This window comes from Phocoena sinus, chromosome 5, assembly GCF_008692025.1.
Source record: "Phocoena sinus isolate mPhoSin1 chromosome 5, mPhoSin1.pri, whole genome shotgun sequence".
In the NCBI taxonomy this organism is placed as follows: Eukaryota; Metazoa; Chordata; class Mammalia; order Artiodactyla; family Phocoenidae; genus Phocoena; species Phocoena sinus.
In genome coordinates, this window is record NC_045767.1 from 108,027,252 (window position 1) to 108,039,438 (window position 12,187).

General features: G+C 45.3%; 1 protein-coding gene across 3 annotated transcripts in view; it reads left to right on the plus strand.

The window, feature by feature from the left end:
- Window positions 1–5,775: 5,775 nt before the first annotated feature.
- Window positions 5,776–12,187, plus strand: part of FBXW7 (F-box and WD repeat domain containing 7) — a 208,136-nt gene continuing 201,724 nt past the window's right edge. For 2 of the 3 annotated variants that reach the window (XM_032632853.1, XM_032632854.1), the window contains exon 1: window positions 5,953–6,052. The gene's annotated coding sequence lies outside the window, so the exon portion shown is untranslated. Of the gene's footprint in view, window positions 6,053–12,187 lie in introns of all 3 variants that reach the window. The other variant, XM_032632855.1, reaches the window with a different exon arrangement.

Consider the following 12,187-nt stretch of genomic DNA (forward strand, 5'->3'; position numbering starts at 1 on the left):
CAACATTTTTAACAGCATTATGATATTATTAGGGAGCTGATCACCAAATCCGAGGGCGTTTGCTGCATCATTTTGACACTACCAACCACTGCTTTTTTTTCAGTTTTTTCAGATGTTGAGGAGGTATGGTAATTCTCTGGAGAGGCGATGGGGCCTAGTGACAGACTGGCTATAAGGGATGAAGGCAAGAGTGGAGAAATCTGCTTTTTAAAAAGCAGGTTTCCATGTAACCCCTTTTTAGCACTATTATTTATATTAATCTCTAAAAATTTTATTCTTTTATTTAATTTTTAATTTTTTTTTGGTACGCGGGCCTCTCACTGTTGTGGCCTCTCCCGTTGCGGAGCACAGGCTCCAGACGCGCATGCTCAGCGGTCATGGCTCACGGGCCCAGCCGCTCCGCGGCATGTGGAATCCTCCCAGACCGGGGCACGAACCCGTGTCCCCTGCATCGGCAGGCGGACTCTCAACCACTGCGCCACCAGGGAAGCCCCTATTCTTTTATTTTTATTTAGACCAATCTTAATCTGATCCTAAAGCTGTTAGGCTCAAAATAAAGTAACCTTATCCAACGGTAGAATAAGAGGTTTGCCATGTGGAAGTGAAAAATACTCTATAGACCAGGAGAATTAATTTACCTTACTGCTCCAGGAGCCTGAGGGCCACTGTGATATAATAGCGAGCCTGAGGGCCACTGTGATATAATAGCGAGCATACTCTATTTTGAAGACTTGGGGCCGAGTCCAGGCTTCCTTTTTACTTGCTCTTCTGACCCTGGGTAAGTCATTTAATTTCTCTGGGTCTTCCTCCAGCCTTATAATATCACTGACTCTAAACAAAGAACTGACAGAAAAGAAAATGATAAAACAGTCAAGTAGAATATGCTGGGGAAATTTGCCAGGGAGTGACATGGATAGTATGTATTGGATAATAATGAGTAAAATGAAAAAACAAACGAAGTATGTATTTTAGCAGGAACTTTAGGAGGAAAGGAAAAGCCATTGTGATTTTTATAAAATGAATGAACATTGGAAACGAAAAAAAATTTGTGCTGGTGAAACAATTTGTTACACAGTTGCCTATAAGATACAAAGCAACAAAGAACAGACTTTAGTTACACAGATTCAAGAGAATAAACGTCTGGCTTTACATACTTGAGGGAAACTAAGTCACAACAAAACCGGAAACCACCATGATGGATTCCAGCAACAATTTAGTAGCCGAAAGCATGGCATTATTTTGGAATGTAAAAAATATAGCCTTATAGGGCTTCCCTGGTGGCGCAGTGGTTGAGAGTCCGCCTGCCGATGCAGGGGACACGGGTTCGTGCCCCGGTCCAGGAAGATCCCACATGCCGCGGAGCGGCTGGGACCGTGAGCCATGGCCGCTGCACCTGCGCGTCCGGAGCCTGTGCTCCGCAACGGGAGAGGCCACAACAGTGAGAGGTCCGCGTACCGCAAAAAAAAAAAAATATATATATAGCCTTATAGTCCTACTTTTAAGAAGTTTATCATCAAATTCATAAGAGACAATTAGGTAAACTATAATTGTCCTTATTTTGGAAAGAACTTGTCCCAAATGTAACTCATTTGATAGTATTACCTTACATGAATTATATTATTCAAAAGTGGACTATAAAAGGATATTGGAAAATCGGGTATCTCGGTGATTAGGCATGAAAACGATAACACATTTCACAAAAGAAGAAATACAAATGGCTAGTTGATCTATGAAAACGTCCTCAACAGCATCAGCAATCGGGGAAGTGCAAGTTAAAACCACAATGATAAGTATACACCCCCACCAAGCTGGCAAAGCTGAAAAGGACTGACTATACCAAATGTGGCTGAGGGTGTGGAGCCATGAGGCTCATACACAGTGGGCGTGAGCGTAACACTTTAGAAAACAGCGCGGCATGATTTGTTCAAATTTATAATACACATTACCCCTCCCAGGTATACACCATACAGAAACTCACATAGATGTGATGGAATACATACATGAGGAATATTTACAGCAGCATTTATAACAGTTCCAAACTGGAACAACCCAGATATCCATCAACAATAGAGTGCCTAATAAATGACGGCATATTGCTACAATAGAACACTGTAATATGCAACTATTAAAATGAATAAATTACAGTTATAGGAACAACATATGGATTAAAAACGATGTTGAGCGAAGCCATAAGCACAACAGGTTACATATTATTTTGTTCCAAGAAAGGGAAAAACCAAACAATATACTGTTTAGGGATGCATGCATGCTTGTGATAAAACAATAGAGAAAAGCAAGGAAATGGTTATCACAAAAGTTAGAATAATTGTTACCTCTACAAGGGAGGGAAAGAGTTGTGTTCAGGAAGGTCACTGGGGCACTTCTGGGGTGCTGGCAGTGTTCCAGTTCTTGACCTGGTTGGTTACATGGAGGTTTCTTTTACAATTACTCATTACAACTGAATAACTGATTTATGCATTTTAATGCATATGTCACAATAAAACCGCTAAAAGTAACTGAATATTGTAGATGGAATTTCTAGAAAGAAAATTTGCTAGAAAATTTAGCTTATGAAATCTTTGACAGCAAAAGCTACTGATGTGGGATAATAAAACTGATAAAATAGTTTCTCAGACGAGCTCACTTTCAAGTGTAGCAATGAAGAGCCTTATACAAATATCCCATTGTTATATTTTAACATAGTATGCAGATCTTTATCATACAAACTGATGTACCAGGCAAAGAACGCTGTTACCTAAAACTTCGGATTTTTTTTGGATTTGCGAATGAACCAGCTGTTTTCTCCTCTGGATTAATAAGAAGTAAAAGAACTAAAGAGATGCAGACCAAGCTGGAAATGTATGAACTTCCTTCTCTGCCGTCACCAGTTCCAGCTGTTTCCTCCAGTTACCATACTGGGTGAAGGGGGTGGATCTTGCCTAGTAAGATAGTGCAGCTGTAACTTCATCAGTAGGTGGCTGAGTGCCATTCTGCCTCTCAGCACCAAAGTTCTCTGGTGGAGCCACTGACAACGAAAACAGATCAGGCTGCTGAAAAGCTCCATGTGGTTACACACTTTTCTGGAGGCGTCCTCTGCTGGGTTGCAGAGCTCTGATGTTTGCATTCTTTTCATCCAAAGCTCTCAGAACTTAAAATCTGAGGTGCTTGGCTTTACAAAATTCCCTCATTCTGTATATTTTATTCTTGCCATTTTCATGAAAAAATTAGGAAGAGGAGCAAAATCCAAAAAGATTTACTTTGTAGCCATGTGGGGCCATCACTTGCTGGTTTAATTTCCTGTGAGTCTTATTTGGAAGGACCTGGCAAGGACTGGTCACGAGAAGAGAGTCAAATCCAGGGTAGCTGAAAAGTAGGAGAGTTAACCTGGTTCTTAGAACTTTGGATGAAGGGCAGCTGTGCAGACGCTACTTTGTGATTCTCTTCTTGCTTTGGCAATATCCATCTCCCTCCTCCCATCACTTTTACTGCAGCATTTTAATAAAAAGGAGCCCTTGGATTTTACCCAGTTACAAGTTTCCTTGGCCTATTTGCATATGGTGGTGGCAGGAGTGTCAGGAACTCTGAGCTCCCCAGATCTGCCTATAAACACTTGCACCTCACCCCCAGAGGTGTAAAGGCCTGTAACAGCCACTACTGCTGCTTCCAGACGAGGTAAGGAGCGCCAGAGTCCGGAGACCCAACTGGAATCTGCTTCCTTTCATCACTGCTGCTTTTATCTCGTTCTCACACTATTCACCAGGACAGGTTCAAGACAGATTTCTGAAATCCTTTTATCTTAAAATTTCTTGTCCTAGAGAACCACCCTTTCAACCTCATGAGTTTTTTACTTTGATTTACTTTCCAGGATAACACCCGTAGGAAGACCTGCCTAAATGGTAATGATATTTTAGAAAGGAAATAGCCTTTGAGTCAGACCTGAAACACAGGCCAAAATTTCTTGATGACGGTAATGGACACTGATTAACAGCCAATACCAGCTCTCCAAAGCTCCAAACCACAAGCAAGAATGATTCCCGAAAGGGAGGCACTGCTAAATTCTCCTCCTGAAAAAGTCAAAAATCCTTCCACACTCTCCGGGAGGATGGCTCCCTTCCCTCGTCCCAGCAATTCGCCTCGTTTTTCACTAAAGACTCAGGTTGTGACTCCTCACTCACGCCGCACCCCTATTTCCTTGCGGGGAGGGGGACGGGGGGGAGAGGGATGTGTTACAACTCTCATCTTTACAATGCTACGCAGTTTACAAAGCGCTTGCACTTCCGCAAAACTCCTCTGAGCTCCGCGAGGGAGGGAGGCATTCATTCATTCATTCATCAAACATTTGCTCGGCCCGACCACGCGTTACCGGGCGCTGGGTCTCGCCCCACACGGCGGGAAGGGTGGGGCGCTCGCTCCATCGAGCAGGTGCAGCGGATCAAGCTGTAAGATAACTTCTCGCTCAGCCGGGCTTTTCGAAGGCCCGTTGGGGCCAAATGCCTCACCTTCGGGTGATGCGCGCCCGAGCATGGCCGCGCGGCCTGGGCCTCCTCCTTGCTTCCCAAGGAGCAGTCACCACCTGCTCTGAAGAAAACCGCTACGGAGCAAGCTCTCTCCACTGCCCTCGGGTCAGGGGTAAGCTTAGGCGGCAGCTTAGGCTCCACGCGGCTCCTCCCCTTCCTCTCCTCAGTTCTGACGCGGCCGTAGAGGCGGCGGCAGCGGCGGCGAGTCCCGCGGCCCGAGGCGCACCCACCCGCTCTCCGAGCCCGACTTCCTCTTCCCTTGGAGCGTCATCGTGCGCGCCAGAGGCGCCCAGGGCGGGGTGGTTGGAAAGGGGAAAAAAGGCCCGCGGAGGAAGCCTCCGAGCGGAGAGAAAAGGGAGGGGGGAAGAGAGCGGTTGCTAGGTGACTTGCGTCATCGGTCCGCGCCGTTTTCCTCCCGCCCCTCTCTCTGGAGTGAGGCGAGAGCCCCGCACTGAGCGAGGGAGACAGCGAGCTGAGCTCGGGGCGCTACCGCCGCCGCCGCCGAGAGCGTGAGAGCGAGGGAGCATCCGAGAGACCCAGCGCCCTTGCACTGGCCGCCGCCGAGACCTCCGCCTTAACCTGGGCCAGAGGGAGCCGCGGCCACCCCTCTTCTCCCCCCCTCGCCTTCCCGGCCGGCAGCGGCGGCTGCACACGCCGGAGCCCGAGCCCGAGCCGGAGCCGGTGGCTGGGGGGCAGGGAGGCGGCTACCTCGGGTCGGGACTAGTCGGCTGCTCCGCGGTGAGAGGACGCTGAGGAGGGGCCGGAGCTTCTGTCCGTTCCGGGGCGCGGGGCGAGGGACCCCCAAGGTGGAGGGAGGGGGTCCCAGCCGCAGCGACACATGCTGGAGCCGGGAGCGGGGGCGGCGCCGAGCGGAGCCGGCCGGGTCCCCCACCTCGCCGCCGCCTCGGCCACCCGCCCGGGGCCGTAGCATCTGGCCCCGGAGTGTATGAGCCGGGACCCCAAGCCCGGCAACCACCCCCCGACCGGGGGGGCGGGGACCCCGATGTGAAGCGGAGGCCGGGGCGGCGGGGACAGCAGGACCGGCGCCGCCGTCCTTTCCTTCCCTGCCCCCTCCCCTCCGCCCCCTCGGGGGTCTTCTTTCTCGGCCAGTCGCCGGCCCCCCGGCTCCTCGGCAGGACTCCGGGAGGAGTTCTTAGAGCCCCCTCCCCTGCCCCAGCCCCGAGGGCGGCGGGGCCGGGGGGGACCCGGGGGGCCGGCCGCAGCCTCCGCCCAGAAGAAACTTTTCAAAAAAACAAAATCCGGAGCCTCCCAAACGTGACTGTCTGGGGAGAAGTGGCCCGGGACGGGCAGAAGACCCAGCCTGAAGAGACCCAGGAAGAGGAAAAGAGGAGGTGAGCGGGGCCGCCGCCTCGTCTGCTCCGGCGGCGCGGAAGAGACCCGGGTGGCCGCCGGCTTAGCGATCCCAGCCCCGCTTCTTCCTCACTAACGCTCCGGAGCCTGCCGCAGCTGCCGCCTGAGTCCCAAGGAGGAAGGGAAGCACCCCACTCTCTCAGCGCCCGGCTCTTCTCTAAAGTGTGAGTGGCCCCGGGAAAGGGAATGGAGGGATAGAAAGGGGGAGGATGCTGGGGCGTCCTCCGGAGTTTTGCCGGTGTTTTCCAGGAGTGTTGGGAGTGTATAGACGAGAGGGGTACCTTAGCCCTCACTGCGGGGAGAGGCATCCGGCAGTCCAGTGTTTTGTAACCTTTTAGCGCTCTGTACGTGTGATACGCAAGCCCACAGGTTTCTCTTCGAGGAGTTCTGTCTTTCTCCAGGGTGGACACTTGGTATCTTTCTGGCCAGTAATTGGCAAAAGGAAATTGAGGAAGCCAGAGCCTATGTGCGCACAAGGGACATCTCTGTAATACATATTTTCCTGGTACACCCGGTGGGAAACAGCGCGGTAGTTTTTGTCTCTGGGCAACTCTTATTTGGTTCTCAAGTAGGAACCCCTGAAAGTAAAATTGCTTTCTTTTTTGCCAGTCTTCCTTGAGAGATTTCATTTCAGTACCTAGTGGTACAGGAATTTTTTTTACCTTCTCATTTCCTGGGTGCAGTTCCTGCGTATCAGGAAGACACTGTAACATTTCAGTTACTCAGGAAATTCTGAGGTCTTTTGATCACAACTGATTTGGGGGAGAGCATTTAGTACTTTAACCAGTTTATAAAAGGTATTAAATTTTTTCCTTACCCAAATGCTTTTTTTTTTTTTTTTTGAGTAGCATATGTCCTAATTGCTAGCAGTTTTTTGTTTGTTGGAATGACTTGAAGCTTTGCTTATTTGAGTTATCTCATGCTTCTCTATCAAATGAGGAGAAACTTCTGATGTTTAATTCTTTGAAGAATGATGTTTTTCCTCTTCCTTTATTTTAAAGGTGAAATCTGTAAAATCTTTGATTTGTAATTTAGGTATCCCCCAGAGTGCCAAATTAAGGTGCAGGAAAGTAATTGACATTTCATATGTTTATACAGACCTTAGGGTTAAGCATAGGGTGGAATTTTATATAACAGAACATAGGCAGTACTAAGAATTATGGCCCCTCCAGACAATTGTGTGAGCTTACACTCTGAAGCCACTGCTGAGAGAAACTTTGTGGGAGTGAATGTAAGCCTGGGATTATCCATGCTAACTTTTCCATTCAGGATCTTGATTAAACTTTTTAAAACTTTCTCAAACACTTTTCATCCTGTACTTTTTCTCTTTTGAAGAGATGAATTCTGCAAGTTTACTAGCCCCTGAATTATGTAACAGTTCATTTATTTATCCCAAACCTGTCTCTTTATAAAGTTTCAAGACACATCCCAAGTTCGTATTTTGAGAATTGCTAGAACAAGCTGGAGTTCATCTTTTCCTGGTTTGTAGATTTTGATTGTTCCTCTTTACTATCATCTTTCCTGACTTATTGTCTTAAAATAATTTCTTCCATCCTTTTGATCACTTTGCCCTCCTCTGGAACTTCACCAGCTGTTTTGTTTTCCTTTATATGCCTTTTCCTTGTTATGCTTTTGTTAGGAACCTTAGATTCTACTTTAAATAAGTACTGGCATCAAAATATTGAGTAGTGGGGCTTCCCTGGTGGCGCAGTGGTTGAGAGTCCGCCTGCTGATGCAGGGAACACGGGTTCGTGCCCCGGTCCGGGGAGATCTCACCTGCTGCGGAGAGGCTGGGCCCGTGAGCCATGGCCGCTGAGCCTGCATGTGCTCCGCAGCGGGACAGGCCACAGCAGTGAGAGGCCCACGTACTGCAAAATATATATACATATATTGAGTAGTGGATGTAGTGTTAGATGTGGAATCAAAAACAAATTTTGCGGGCTGCCCTGGTGGCGCAGTGGTTGAGAGTCCGCCTGCTGATGCAGGGGGACATGGGTTCGTGCCTCGGTCTGGGAAGATCCCACGTGCTGTGGAGCGGCTGGGTCCGTGAGCCATGGCCGCTGAGCCTGCGCGTCCGGAGCCTGTGCTCCGCAACGGGAGAGGCCACAGCAGTGAGAGGCCCGCGTACCGCAAAAACAAAACAAAACAAAAAAAACAAATGTCTCTAGATCTGTTATTTTGTGACCTTGAGGAAGTCATGTATCCCATACTTCACAAACATAGGAGGAAGAGAAATCTAGTCTTGCCTAGGCTGTTTTTTGGGGGAGGAAAAGAGGACAGACCAACAAACTAGTTTGAGCGTAGATTATACTCCATCAAAGTTGCTTACAACTTTGACTTGTGTTGTTTTGACTATAGATTGGTTAAAAATCATGGTAATGTTTAATGTATATTTGGGTAGCAAAGAAACAACAGAGCATTTGTGGGTCCCTGCCTTTGAGATGCTTTTGCTTATGGGTGGCAGAGGCAGTGAAACACAGATTGCACGAAATTATAGAAAAGGAGGAATGGACCAGTTTTTATCTACGACCACTGTATGTCAGCAACTGTTTGGTACCTTATAGATGTAAATGTATTTGTACATTTTTCACTAGGGAAATGTCGATGTTGGACTATACAGAACTTATTGGAGTGTCTGAATCAGGAGAAAGTGTTTTTTGGGAAGAAAAGAACAGGTGGAGATAGTGTTTAAGACTTTTGGAATTGGAGGGGGTGAGGGACAAATGTAATTAGGACGTTAGCTTATAGGAATACAGAGGGAGATTGTTGAGTAGGCTTAGGGCCAATTTGTGTTTGTGTGGATACATGTTTACAGCCCAGAGAATGAACTGAGAACAATGTTTCTGAGAGGGTAGTTTTAGACCACTGAGAGGAAATCGTATTTTAAGCCAAGAGGCATTATACCTGGATTAGGATTTTGTTTTTCTAGAGAACTAACATTTTTACACTACAGTCATTGAAGAGCTGTACAGATGGAGGGGTGAAAAAGAAGGTGCTTCCAGTATGTTGGTATGGTGCTAGTGGTTTCTTATAAAAAGTAATTCAGAAATGAGGCAGTGGACTTTGGACATTAAATTTTAGGGTTAAAGTTGGATACCAATGCAATCTTAAGACAGTAAAATAATGAGTGATATGCTGAAAATTTAGAATTGGGAGTCATTATAAAAGTACTAAGGTTTCTCTATAGTGCTGATGGAGAGTGGAGAGCTGAAAAATGGGTATTTGGGGGGAGGGGAATGTGTTAAAGTTAGCAAAGATACAGGAAGAGGAGAATGGATGAGACTCTCCTGTTTTAAAAGTGAATAAGGGTTGAAATTGAAAAAGGAGGAACAACCTTTAAACATGGGCACCAGTTCAGTCTTAGGGCAGATGATTATTTTTGAAATACTAACAAGCTTTTTGTAAGGTATATAGGTCCCTTGAGATTGTTCAGAAGAATATATAAGATTTCAGTGTTAAGGAACTTATACATAAAAGGACAGATCTGTTTCATCAAATTCATGTTTTTAAAGTTTACCTTTCATTATTATCCTAAGTTTGGTCTCTAACATGACGAAGTCGGGCTAAAAATAGCTGGCAAAGAACACTGCTTCCCCTGCTCACAGTTGGTGTGTGTCTTTGTGTCCCATACAATGGAGGGGATATCCCTGTGTTGGCACAGCAGTGCTGAAAATGCCTTAAAAAAAATCTTTTTATTAAAAAACAAACAAAAACCATCTTGGCACTTAAAAAAATTCAGACGTCTTCGAAGCATTTATGGACATTGGAAGACTGATTTTTTAAAAAATTAAAATTTAAAATTTTTGTGGTGAAACTTGCATTTAGTGTTGACACTAACAAGGATTAAGGATTGTGAGGTAGGGAATACGTATATCCACACTTTTTTGTGTTCCTTAGTTCCAATTCACCTTCTTAGTAGCCTGTTTGGCCTCTTCTTAAGAGTGATAATTCAAATGGCAGGACCTTCTGGGCCACAGCTATTTAGACAGGGAGCTAGATCTATGGTGGTTCTAGGATCTGGAATATATGCCATATGAGTGCCTTCTCTCCTCACCCACTATTTTCCACAACAGTTTTTATGCAGGCGAAATCATGATTCAGTGAACTTTAAAGGGCAGCCTTTTGGGGTTAGCACAATTTACTAGTGAATGCAAGTGGGGAAGGTGGGACCCTGGTAGTAGGGAGTGATCACCTCGTATGCTCTGCCTTGGCAACTTTGGGACTGATATGGGATGATTAAAGAGCCTTGAGGGTGTGTGTTTGTGTGTTTTATCACCGGATGATCCCAAAGCCCACACCTAGGCTAGCAGCAGCCCAATTTGTGTACTTGGAGATGGTTTTTGGAGAAGTCTTGTGTTGCCTCCGGCATCTCATTGTGTAGAGGAGGGGTTGGCATACTTTTTTTTGGTGAAAGGCCAGTTATTGAATAGTAAATAGTTTAGATTTTGTGGACCATATGGTCTGTGTCGCAACAATGCAGTTCTGCTCTTGAAGTGCTCTTGAACGCCACAGACAGTATGTAAGTGAATGAATGTGAATGTGTTCTAATAAAACCTTATACATAAAAACAGGAGGTAGGTTGGGTTTGGCTCGTCGTTTATGGACCCCTGGTATAGAACACTGACTGCCAAGTCCACCAACATGCAGAATGAGCTTCATTCCACTACGAAGCTGGGACTGGCTCTTTTAGCTGGTCTCTGTTTTCTAAATGAGATGTGTTCCTTGGAGGCAGTCTTAAAATGATTCTGCATAAAGCACAGAGTCTACTGTTCAAGGTACTTTTGCCTCCACAGTGATGAAAACTATGGACTGAGGAGCAGGGGCAATGCCATCTATAAAGTGATGAAGCTAAAAAGTAGGACTACTTGTATTTCTTATTCAAAGATACCATACCATATAAGATACCATATAGTGATATACTGGCCGTGTATCATGGCCAGAAGTATCTTTGGAGAAACTTGTGAGTATAATCTTGAAAGGTTCTGAAAATAAGTTGTAAAGCATTTACTTTGCATGTAAAATTAGAAGTATTGATGGTTTGTTTGAATCAGATGAAAATATTTGTCAAACTATAAGAACATTAAGGTTTGGTACTTCTGTTTCTTAAAGCTTTGATCTTTTGCAGTGACCAAATTCATTGTGTAGAATTATTGGCTCCACAATTTTTGTTTTGTTAATTTTAAGTATTATATCTTACCAGATCACTTAAATCATTTAACTCTGTACTTTAAAAAGTTTTGCTGTGTTCTTAAGGGTAAATGTAGCATGGGTTAATAGATTCACCCAAAAAATAAATCTCAGATGTGTTGTTTAGAAAGGGTAATTCACTTTGTGCAATTTTACATCACAGCTAATATCAAAACATCTGTTTCATATGTCAGCATTGGACGGTGGTATATTTTTACCCTGGTTTCATAAATCTTATTTATCTCAGGAGTCCCCTGTTTATGGCAGGGGAAGGGGTTATTCTTGCAGTAGTGACCACTTTTTAGTTTCAAACCTGCTTTTACTTTATATAATGTTTCTACATATATAATTGATACTTCAATTCCTCTTCCTTTAAAAAAGAGGTCTGACAATTTTACATGACCTGACAATTTTAGTATACCTTTTAGAAAGAAGGTCACTGTAAAGTTGCTTTTTTTTTTGGCGGTACGCCGGCCTCTCACTATTGTGGCCTCTCCCGTTGCAGAGCACAGGCTCCAGACGCGCAGGCTCAGCGGCCATGGCTCACGGACCCAGCCGCTCTGCGGCATGTGGGATCTTCCTGGACCGGGGCACGAACCCGTGTCCCCTGCATCGGCAGGTGGACTCTCAACCCCTGCGCCACCAGGGAAGCCCTAAAGTTGCTTTTTTATTCATTAGGAGAGGATTCTTTCCTTGCTTTTTAAAAAAATCTTGCTTTTATTTCAAGCTTAAGGATGAGTGGCAATTTAAAAGACACAAGATGTCCATCTCCTATCTCCTACCTTCTATCCAAATAGAAATATTCTGTATTGGTGACACTTCCAGTGGACCAGGGAAAAGAGTGGTGTATTAGGTTTCATTTATTTATTTATTTTAATGTAGCTGAATTGTCATTACAGACGAGTAAAGTTGTTTTCAAATAATGAACTCTTGCTGTTAAACATTTCTACTTTGAGACTTTTCCCCGCTGAGTGTCAAACCAGTCTGTCTTATGCCTTAGTTTAGTTTTAGATTTTTGCTACTTTTTTATGATACCTCATTGATATTGTTGCATGTTCCCTTTCACACTGTGTTTGGAGTGTGTTTCCTAAATCTACATGAAATTTCCTGAA